The sequence below is a fragment of the Sapajus apella genome, unplaced genomic scaffold, assembly GCF_009761245.1.
Source record: "Sapajus apella isolate SASKATOON/1434 unplaced genomic scaffold, GSC_monkey_1.0 scaffold1, whole genome shotgun sequence".
In the NCBI taxonomy this organism is placed as follows: domain Eukaryota; kingdom Metazoa; phylum Chordata; class Mammalia; order Primates; family Cebidae; genus Sapajus; species Sapajus apella.
The window spans coordinates 59,820,239-59,832,232 of NW_022436941.1; the positions used below are offsets into that span (position 1 = coordinate 59,820,239).

General features: G+C 44.4%; 1 long non-coding RNA gene across 1 annotated transcript in view; it reads left to right on the forward strand.

The window, feature by feature from the left end:
• Positions 1 to 3,893: 3,893 nt before the first annotated feature.
• LOC116561982 overlaps positions 3,894 to 11,994 on the forward strand; it is a 10,579-nt gene continuing 2,478 nt past the window's right edge. The window contains exons 1-2 of the long non-coding RNA XR_004273705.1: positions 3,894 to 3,905; positions 5,357 to 5,366. This is a non-coding gene — a long non-coding RNA (uncharacterized LOC116561982). The remainder of the gene's footprint in view (positions 3,906 to 5,356; positions 5,367 to 11,994) is intronic.

Sequence of the window (11,994 nt, forward strand, 5' to 3'; positions counted from 1 at the left end):
TCCATCCAACACAGTGGAATACACATTCTTTTCAAGCACACATGGAACATTCTCCCAGATAGATCATGTTTTGGGCCACAGAACAAGTCTTAACAAATTTAAGAGTATTAAAATAACCTAAAGTATTTTTTCTGACCATAATGGTATAAAACTAGAAATTAATAACTGAAAAAAATTGGAAAAATTAATAAATATGTAGAAATTAAATGACATACTCCTGAACAACAAATGGATCGAAAAAGAAATCAAAAGTGAAATCTAAAAGTATCTGGAGACAAACAAAACGGAAATGCAGCATGCAAAACTCATGAGACACAGCGAACACAAGGATATGAGGAAAGTGGATAGCAATCAATGCCTACATTAAGAAAAGAGGGCTGAGCTTGGTGGCTCATGCCTGTAATCCCAGCACTTTGAGAGGCCGAGGTGGGTGGATCACAAGGTTAGGAGTTCGAGAGAAGCCTGGTCAAGAGGGTGAAACCCCGTCTCTACTAAAAATACAAAAATTAGCCAGGTGTGGTGGCAGGTGCCTGTAGTCCCAGCTGCTCAGAAGGCTGAGGCAGGAGAATCGCTTGAACCCAGGAGGCAGAGGTTGTAGTGAGCTGAGATTGCACCACTGCACTACCTGGGTGGCAGAGTAAGACTCTACCTCAAAAAAAAAGAAAAAGAAAAAAGAAAGATCTCAAATAAACAACCCAACTTCACATCTCAAGGAACTAGAAAAAGAAAAACAAACTAAGCCCAAAGTTTGCAGAAAGGAGAAAATAAAAATGAGAGCAGAAGTCTTTAAGTATTTTAAATCCAAGGTCTTGGGCCTGTTTTGACCCTTTTGAATTCAGGCTTTGTCTCTTTACTTAAATTAACTTCATTAAAGTATGTTTCACTTCTGAAAGTTTTGCAAAAGCCCTTGTAAAAAATAGTGATATTTCCACTGAGTTCTTGTTTTTCAATAATAATTTTTCCCGTTTCTTTTCATTCTTGTTCTTCACTGTGGCCTAAAATAACAAGGGGATTTACCACTGGCATTTGATTTGTTCCTTCAAGCCCTTTGATTACATCTTTAATCCCTCAGAGAGGTTCGTATGATTCTTATTTGTATCTTGGATTTCACAAAAGATTTCTTTGTATCTTTTATGATCTCTGATAATCCGACAACTTTCTAAGACTTTTTTTTTTTGAGACAGGGTCTCACTCTGTCACCCAGGCTGGAGTACAGTGGCTTGATCATGGCTCACTGCAGCTTCAGCCTTCCCAGGCTCAGGTGAGCCTCCCACCTCAGCCTGAGTAGCTGGGACTACAGGCACACACCACCACACCCAGCTAATTTTCTGTAGAGAAGATGGGGTTTCACCATGTGCCTAGATTGGTCTCATACTCCCGGGATCAAGCAATTCCCTCGGCCTCCCAAAGTGCTAGGATTACAGGCATGAGCCACTGTGCCTGGCCACAGAATTTCTTTTTGTCCTGAAGAGGTTTTTACTTTCTGTACAGCGTCCTACCAGTCACTTCTTATCTTTTTTTTTTCTTTTTATTGACAGAAGCATTCTCCATGAAGAAAATGTGAAAGTAATTACTTCCTAATAAGTCAGTTATAATTTCTCAAGGCACTTATTACAAATCAGACCATGGAGATTAGAGTCCGCGACAATGATGTCGCAGAGAAGGGAAAGAAGTGCCAGGGATAAGAGCCTGGGCCCAGGAACTGGCAGTAGGTGACTAGTTGAAGCTGATTCCTGGCAGAGCCAGGGTGGAAAGAAGAGCCCAAGGGAAGAAGGAGCTAGAGCTTGGAATCCATTGCTCCCCACAGGAATTCCTGCTGTGTAGTATCTGGTAGTGGTACCCAGGTCCGAATTCTAGAATCAGGTAAGGCAGGCACATCCCCAGATCTTATTCCTGCCCTGATGCAAATGGACCCTCTTCTCAACAGTATGGCTAGTGATGGTACCTTTCCAGAAGTTTCTTTCAGGATGCTTTGCTGTCATCTGCCCCCAAGATTACTGTAATACACACGCAAATCTGCAATGAATATGATGTGACTGGTGCCTCTGAAAGTCATACCATCCACAACGTGCACAATCATACACTGTGGACTGTCCCTCCTACCTCCTGCCATGTGACCCCCCCTTCCTCAAATCCCCCTTGGGCCTATCTCCCTACCCTAAATTGATCCTAAAAATCAGCATTCCTGGCTGGGTGCAGTGGCTCACACCTGTAATCCAAGCACTTTGGGAGGCTAAGGCAGGCAGATCAGGAGGTCAGGAGTTCAAGACCAACCTGGACAACATAGTGAAACCCCGTCTCTACTAAAAATACAAAAAAAAATTAGCTGGGCATCGTGGTGGGTGCCTGTAATCCCAGCTACTCGGGAGGCTGAGGGAAGAGAATTGCTTGAACTGGTAGGCGAAGGTTAGAGTAAGCCGAGATCACACCATTGTACTCCAGCCTAGGCAACAGAGTGAGATTCTGTCTCAAAAAAAAAAGAAAAAAAGAAAAAAAAAGGCATTCCCAGCTGGGCGCAGTGGCTCATGCTTGTAATCCTAGCACTTTTGGAGGCCAGGGCTGGTGGATCACCTGAGGTCAAGAGTCCAAGACCAGCCTAACGAACATGGGGAAAGCCTGTCTGTTTCTACTAAAAATACAAAAATTAGCCAGGTGTGGTGGCATGTGCCTGTAGTTCAGCTCCTCGGGAGGCTGAGGCAGGAAAATCCCCTGAATCTGGGAGGCGGAGGTTGTAGTGAGCCGGGATCACACCATTGCACTCCAGCCTGGGCAACAGAGTGAGACTCCATCTCAAAATAAATAAATAAATAAATAAATTTTAAAAAGGCACTGAGGCTCATGCTTGTAATCCCAGGACTTTGGGAGACCAAGGTGGTCGAATCATGAGGTCAAGAGCTCAAGAACATCCTGGCCAACATGGTGAAACTTTGTCTTTACTAAAAATACAAAAATTAGCTGGGCATGGTGGCGCGTGCCTGTAGTCCCAGCTACTAGGGAGGCTGAGGCAGGAGAATCACTTGAACTCAGGAGGCGGAGGCTGCAGTAAGCTAAGATCACGCCACTGCACTCCATCTTGATGACAGAGCAACACTCCGTCTCAATCAATCAATCAATAAAAATAGATAGGCATTCCCTTCCTTCTGGGAAAGTCTGGATCTCTAGCTCATTTCATTTCACCTGCCCTCCCTGTTCCTTCATCCCCTTCCAGTATTACCACTCAAGACAGAAGGTAGGCCAGGCTTGGTGGTTCACACTAGTAATCCTAACACTTCGGGAGGATTGCTTGAGCCCAGGAGTTTGAGACCAGCCTGGACAATATAGAGAGACCTCATCGCTACTAAAAATGAAAAAGTAGCTGGGCATAGTGGCCTGTGCCTGTAGTCCCAGCTACCGAGGAGGCTGAGGTGGGAGGATTGCTTGAGCTAAGGATGTTGAGGCTGCAGTGAGCCATGATCATGCCACTGCACTCCAGCCTGGGTGACAGAGAAACACCCAGTCTTAAAAAGAAAATAAAAGGAAACAGCTGGGTGTGGTGTCTCATGCCTGTAATCTCAGCAGGCATGAGATTACTTTGGGAGGCCGAGGCGGGCAGATCACTTGAGGTAGAGTTTGAGACCATCCTGGCCAACATGGTGAAACCCTGTCTCTACTAAAAATACAAAAAATTAGAAGGGTATAATGGCTCATGCCTGAAATCTCAGCTAGTTGGTAGGCTGAGGCAGGAGAATCACTTGAACCTGAAAGACAGAGGTTGCAGTGAACTGAGATCAAGCCACTGTACTCCAGCCTGGGTGACAGAGCAAGACATCATCTCAAAAAAAAAGAAAGAAAAGGAAAAGGAAAGAAGGGCTGGGCATGGTGGCTCATGCCTGTAATCCTAACACGAGGTGAGCAGATCACCTGAGGTCAGGAGTTCCAGACCAACCTGACCAACATGAAGAAACCCCGTTTCTACTAAAAATACAAAAAATCAGCTGGGTGTGGTGGCGCGCACCTATAATCCCAGCTACTTGAGAGGCTGAGGCAGGAGAATTGCTTGAACCTGGGAGGCAGAGGTTGCAGTGAGCGGAGATCACATCATTGCACTCCAGCTTGGGCAACAAGAGCGAAACTCTGTCTCGACAAAAAAAAAAGGAAAGAAGGTAAGCCCCTGAGGTCATGAGTATCCACAGAAGCCCAGAATCTTAAAGGAAATCGTTAAGCTGCATAAGAAATTGAGTAGAGCCAGGCAAGGTGGCTCACACCTGTAATCTCAGAACTTTGGGAGGCCAAGGTGGGTGAATCACGAGGTCAGGTGTTCAAGACCAGCCTGGCCAAGATGGTGAAACCCTGTCTCTAGTAAACATACAAAAAAATTAGCTGGGCATGGTGGCAGCTGCCTCTAATTCCAGCTACTCAGGAGGCTGAGGCAGAAAAGTGCTTGAACCCAGGAGGCGGAGGTTGCAGTGAGCTGAGATGGTGCCATTGCACTCCAGCCTGGGTGACAAGAGCGAGACTCCATCTCAAAAAAAAAAAAAAAGCGGAAATGCTAAATAAATTGAGTAGAATTTGATTTTGCCCATGAGAGAGAAGTGTAAGGAGGAGGGACAAGGTGTCGGGAGGCCCAGATCCCAATCTCAGGTGTACTATTAGCTGAGCTGGTATTTTATTTTGGGCCTTTTACTGTGGGGTTCACAGACGTCACCTGTAAGATAAGTAGATTGAACTAGATGATCATGAGGGCTATGCCTACATGTGTCCAGTGGTTAGGGGTTAGTGACCAGACTTTGAAGGAACAGTGACAAACCTAGAAAAGTGAACTACTCTTCTGGGAGGAGCTGACTGGGGGGAAGTGGTTCATTTCGGAGAAATAACTCAGAGCATATTACTTAGACCTGGACAAGCAGCCTGACTCTTTCCTTGTATTGTTTTCACATAAAGTCAGAGCCATGTCTAGCTTCTAATTATGCAGAATTTGAACAAGTGTTGAAGATCTTAGGTAGGGTCCATTTACCAGGTTAAGGAAGTTTCCTTCTATTTCTAGTTTGTTGTGAATAAATATTGACTTTTAACACATATGTTCTCCAATTTCCGCATCTATTGAAAGGACCATGTGGCTTTCTCCTTAAATCTGTTAATCTGGTAAATTAAATTATGTTGATATATCTCCTTCCTTCCTTTTCTTTTCCTTTTTTTTTTTTTTTTTTTTTTTGAGACTGAGTTTCGCTCTTGTCTCTCAGGCTGGAGTGCAGTGTTGTGATCTCAGCTCACTGCAACTTCTGCTTCCCAGGTTCAAGTGATTCTCCTGCCTCAGCCTCCCAAGCAGCCGGGATTACAGGTGCCTGCAACCACGCCCAGCTAATTATTGTATTTTTAGTAGAGATGGGGTTTTACCATGTTGGCCAGGCTGGTCTTAAACTCCAAACCTCAGATGATCCACCAGCCTCGGCCTCCCAAAGTACTGGGATTACAGGCGTGAGCCACTGTACCCAGCCTCTTTCTTTTTGAGACAGAGGCTCACTCTGTCGCCCAGGCTGAAGCACAGTGATGTGATCTGGGCCCACTGCAACCTTTGCCTCCCAGGTTCAAGAGATTCTCCCACCTTGTCCTCCTGAGTGTCTGGGTTTACAAGCGCCTGCCACCATGCCCAGCTAATTATCGTATTTTTAGTAGAGACTGTGTTTTAACATGTTGGCCAGGCTGGTCTCCAACTCCTGGCCTCAAGTGATCTGCCCACCTTGGCCTCCCAAAGTGCTGGGATTACAGGCGTGAGCAATTGAGGTATTTTCTGTTGTTAAATGGTCATTGTGGGGTGGGGAGGAGATGGAAGATTTAAAGAAAAAGATACATAGTAGCCGATATGTAGGATGAACAAATCTAGAGATCTAACATGTAGCATGAGGACTCTAGGTAATGAAGTTGTGTTATATTACACATTTTTGTTAAATAAGTAGATTTTAGCTGTTCTTATCACACAGAAATGTAACTATGTGAGACAACAGTTATATTAATTTGCTTCATTATAGTAACCATTTTACTCTCTCTATATATCCTATTACATCATGTTGTACACCTCAAATATACACAATAAAATTTATTAAAAAAAAAAACTGGGCATGGTGGCTGTCACTTGTAATCTCAGTACTTTGGAAGGCTAAGGCAGGAGGATTGAATCTAGGAGTTCAGCATCAGCTTGACTAATGTGGTAAGACCCCGTCTCTATGAAAAATAAAGAATGTAGCTAGGCGTGGTGGCGTGCACCTATAATCCCAGCTACTAGGGGGCCTGAGGCATGAGAATTGCTTGAACCCAGGAGGCAGAGGTTTCAGTGAGCTGAGATCATGCCACTGCACTCCAGTCTGGGCAACACAAGGAGAGCCTGTCTCAAAATAACAAAAACAAAAAACCCAAAACACCCATCATGGAATTATTATTATTATTATTTTGAGACAAATCTCACTGTGTTGCCTAGGCTGGAGTGCAGTGGCATGATCTTGGCTCACTGCAACCTCTGCTTCCTGGGTTCAAGTGATTCTCTTGCCTCAGCCTCGCAAGTAGCTGGAATTACAGGCATGTACCACCATGCCCAGCTATTTTTTTGTATTTTTAGTAAAGACTAGGTTTCACCATGTTGGCCAGGCTGGTCTTGAACCCCTGACCTCAGGTGATCTGCCCACCTCAGCCTCCCAAAGTAGGGATTACAGGCCTGAGCCATTATGCGCAGCCATGGAATTATTTTTGAATCATGTTTGTTTTTTTTTTCTTCTAGGATTGGACTTGTTTGTATTTTATTTGAGGCTTTTACATGATGTTTATAGGCAATATCTTTTGTTTTTGCTTTTTAAGAACAAAAGAATTTTTTGGCTCATTTAACTGAAAAATCCAGTTATAATTCCATCTATGTTTATAAATAAGAACTATTTTTAAGTGTCTGTGTGTGTGTGTGTGTGTGTGTGTGTGTGCACGATGACCTTGTCTGGTTTGAGTATCAGAATTAAACAAGTTTTGCAAAATGATTTGTGTAACTTTCCTTCTTTTCTATTGTCTGAAATACTTTGTGTAAGATGAAGATTAGCTGTCCTCTGAAGTTGTATTAAACACACCTCTAAAAATATCAGGGCGAGCTTTTCCTTAAGCAAGATGGTGTCTACATATCATGGACAGGCTTTCCAGTAAAACAATTACACAAGGAGGAGTGAATATTTTTAAAATTTTGTAACTGTATTGCTGAGCTAGCCAAAAAAAAAAAAACCGCAAGAAAAAGCAGGAATTCAGAGGAAGCAAGAAACCGGACCCTTCCCTCAGGGCATCTCCAAATCTTGGTGAATTTGAATTTTAGTTTTGATGGCTGAGTTGAATGCAGAAGGGTGGGTGACAAAGCCATCTCAAAGTCTTTTTTTTTTTTGAGACAGAGTCTTACTCTGTCGCCCAGACTGGAGTGGAGTGGCATGATCTCGGCTCACTGCAACCTCTCTGCCTCCCAGCTTCAAGTGATTCCCCTGCCTCAGCCTCCTGAGCAGCTGGGACTACAGTTGTGTGCCACCATGCCTGGCTAATTTTTATATTTTTAGTAGACATGAGGTTTCACGATGTTGGCCAGGCTGGTCTCGAATTCCTGACCTCAAGTGATCCACCCATCTTGGCCTCCCAAAGTGCTGGGATTACAGGTGTGAGCCACCACGCCCAGCCTCAAAATCTAACAGATTTCCTCATAAAGCTGGGTCTACAAAGGCTAAGCTCTCTGTGCACAGGTAAACTAGAAATAAATGCTCACAAGAGAGCACTAAGGAATCTTGCTTATGTTGACCTTGTTGCTGATGGGAGGGAGGGGGAAATGACTTCCTTGAAAATGTAAATCAGTTTTTATTTGGTCACAACGCTGTCTAGAGTAGATTTCCCAGTTGTCTTTGCAACTAGATGTGGTCATGGGATGACATGTTCTAGCCAATGGGATGTAAGTGGAAATGATTCTTGCATTTCATTTAGGAATTTTCCATGTATGTCCATGAATGAGATTTTAGTGTTCTTTTCTTGTACTGACCTTGACTGCTTTGAGAGTTCTTAGAGTGGACAAAGGTATTGGGGTGGATAGCTAACAGTTTCTGCCACAGGAGTGCAAGAGGTGAATGACACATAGAAAGGGATATCACAGACATAGAATTTTCACATGAGCAGGAGGGATTTTAATTTTTTTTTCTTTCCCGAGACAGAGTCTTGCTCTATTGCCCAGGCTGGAGTGCAGTGTAGCATGATCTCGGTTCACTGCAACCTCCACCTCCTGGGTTCAAGTGATTCTCCTGCCTCAGCCTCCTGAGTAGCTGGGATTAAAGGCATGTGCCACCACACCTGGCTAATTTTGCATTTTTAGTACAGATGGGGTTTCACTATGCTGGCCAGGCTGGTCTCGAACTCCTGACCTCAGGTGATCCACCCGCCTCGGCCTCTCAAAGTGCTTGGATTACAGGGTGAGCCACTGCGCCCAGCAATTTTAATTCTTTAAAGAAGATCCCAGCTCTGTCTTCTCTGCAGTAACTACTGTCCTGCCACAGCCCCTCACCCCCTGAAAATGTACACTTGCTTCAGGTTCCCCTCCAGGCCCTCCTTGGTCAAGATCACCTCTCAGCTGCTGAGCCTACCATTGTCTGCAGTGCTGCTGAACAGATGAGCGCCTCACTGGCCCGGCAGTCTCACATCCCCTGACCTCACTTGTCCCTAGCCACAGCTTCCAAACCAGCTCCATTTCAAGGGACATCATCACAAGTTCACTGGAGCTGAGGCCGCCACAGTTGGGGTGGCTGGCTCTGGGGCTAGGACTGGGACTATGTCGACAGAGGGAAAACGAATAAATACTGTATTAATAAAAAGAAGAAAGAGGAGAAGGAGGAGAAGGAGGAAGAAGAATATCCCAGCCCTAAGTTTGAGCCAAGATAGCTGCCTTGAAAAAGAACTCGTAATTAGTGATGGAATGCAGAGGAAAATGAAGTAAATTATTTTTGTCTTCTTTCCAAAATGATCTGTGGGCTAGAAGTAGGGGGTATTTTGGGTTGAATTACTCAGAAAGGAAGGGGGAAATGTGTGTGTGTGTGTGTGTGTGTGTGTGTGTGTGTGTGTGTGTGTGTGTGTTCATCAGGGAGTATTCATCCAATACGATTTAAATATTTCCTGAATGATCCCTTTAGCAGGATGTGCTTGTCAGAGCTCCATGGTCTTTCGCATTCCTCAGTCCCTCTTCCCCTCTGTCCTAACCTGCCTCCCCTGCTCCTCAAGGGAGTCTCGCATTACCTTGAAATCAGCAAGCCAGGCCTCTCCTTTTCCCACTCACAGAGCCCCCTCAAGGCCACTGTGCTGATCTGAGCCACAGTTAGACTGTTTAAAGAGTTTATCTGGGATGTGACCAGGGGCGGTGGCTCATGTCTGTAATCCCAGCACTGTGGGAGGTGAGGCAGGTGGATCACTTGAGGCCACGAGTTCGAGACCAGCCGGCCAACATGGAGAAACCTCATCTCTGCCGGGCGTCGTGGCACATGCCTGTAATCCCAGCTACTCAGGAGCCTGAGGCAGGAGAATCACTTGAGCCCAGGAGGTGGAGGCTGCAGTGAGCCAAGATCGCACCACTACACTCTAGCCTGTGCGACAGAGTGAGGCTCTGTCTCAAAAAAAAAAAAAAAAAGTTTATCTGGAATTTAATTGCTGATGTAAGAACTCTATTTCAGTCCCAGCAAAAAGTAAAAGACAAAAAAAAATTTTTTAATTAGCTACTTGGGAGGCTGAGGTGGGAGAACTGCTTGAGGCCAGGAGGTTGAGACTGCAGTGAGCCATGATCAACACCACTGCCTTCCAGCCTGGACGACAAAGCAACATCCTGTCTCAAAACATAAAAATAAAAATTCAAGAGACAAACATGTGGATTAGGTCTCCTTCAGTTTTGTTGATTGCAAAACATTGGAAACCACCTGACTTGCAAGAAACTTTGCCCTCTATTCAGAAAGATTACTCACATTCTCCTTTCTACAAACTTTACCAAAAAGATTCTTACTAAAAATTAGCAATTGACTTTATGTGTATGTGGAGTTTGGGCAGTATTTAGAGGTACTTTGTTTAGGCCAGGCACAGTGGCACACACATGTAATCCAAGCAGTTTGGGAGGCTGAAGCAGGTGGATCACTTGAGCCCAGCGATTGGAGACTAGCCTTGAACTCCTGGGCTTAGACGACTTCTGGATGGAACCCCATCTCTCCAAAAAATACAAAAATCAGCCAGGTATCGTGGCGTCCATCTGTAGTCCCAGCTACTCTGGAGGCTGACGTCGGAGGATTACCTGAGCCCAGGAAGTCGAGGTTGAAGTGAGCCATAATGGTGCCACTACACTCCTGCCTTGGCAACACAGCCAGGCCCTGCCTCAAAAATGAAATAAAATATAAAATAAAATAAGAATTTAAAAAATAAAAATAAATAGAGGTACTTTGTTTAATCTGATATACACAAAAGGGCTAGGAATACAATCAAAATACTAGATTTTAAGATCTTAGTACTTCCCCCCACCCCCTGCCCCCAGCTCTGTTGCTCAGGCTGGAGTCCAGTGACACAATTTCAGCTCACTGCAACCTCTGCCTCCCAGGTTCAAGTGATCCTCCTGCCTCAGCCTCCCGAGTAGCTGGGATTACAGCCCAAGCCACCACACCTGGCTCATTTTGTATTTTTGGTGAAGACAGGATTTCTCCATGTTGTTCAGTCTGGTGTCAAACTCCTGGGCTGAAGTGATCCACCCACCTCGACCTCCCAAAGTGCTGGGATTACAGGCATGAGCCACATGCCGCCCAAATCTTAGTACATTCTTACTAATACATCATATTTTGATAAAATGTTTTCATGTTATCTCATGGTATTTGTCAAAATATTAAAACTACAGGTTTACTCATTTAACTTAGGTAAAATGCTACTAAATAAGATAATTAGCAAAATTTTTTTTCTCTTTAAAAAAGTTAATAAAATTGTAAACAATGTACAAGCACTTCTCATGAATAAGGTAAATCAGGATTAATTTCCTCCAGAAAAAAAATTGTTATATTATTAAATGTGTTACTATGAACTTCACTGATTATAACAGCCAGGCCAGGCATGGTGGCTCACACCTGTAATCCCTGCACTTTGGGATGCCACGGCAGGCGGATCATGAGGTCAGGAGTTCAAGATCAGCCTGGCCAACATGGTAAAATGCCATTTCTACTAAAGATACAAAAAATTAACTGAGCGTGATGGCATGCACCTGTAATCCCAGCTACTCAGGAGACTGAGGCAGGAGATTCACTTGAACCCGGAATGTGAAGGTTGCAGTGAGCAGAGATTGCACCATTGCACTGCAGCCTGGGCAACAGGGCAAGACTATCTCAAAAAAAAAAAAAAAAAAGGGCCTGGCGCGGTGGCTCAAGCCTGTAATCCCAGCACTTTGGGAGGCCGAGGCGGGTGGATCACGAGGTCAAGAGATCGAGACCATCCTGGTCAACATGGTGAAACCCCATCTCTACTAAAAATACAAAAAATTAGCTGGGTGCGGTGGCGCGTGCCTGTAATCTCAGCTACTTAGGAGGCTGAGGCAGGAGAATTGTCTGAACCCAGGAGGCGGAGGTTGCGGTGAGCCAAGATTGCGCCATTGCACTCCAGCCTGGGTAACATGAGTGAAACTCCGTCTCAAAAAAAAAAAAAAAAAAAAAAAAAATTAGCTGGGCATGGTGGCACGTGCCTGTAATCCCAGCTACTCAGGAGGCTGAGGCAGGAGAATTGCCTGAACCCAGGAGGCGGAGGTTGCGGTGAGCCGAGATCGCGCCATTGCACTCCAGCCTGGGTAACAAGAGCAAAACTCCGTCTCAAAAAAAAAATAAAAGAGAGAAATAAATAAATTTTAAAAGCATTTGGAAAGATAATTTACTAAAAGCAGTCAGATTAACATTAAAACATATATAACATAGTGCTAATAATTATATATATATATATATATTTTTTTTTTTTTTTTGAGAC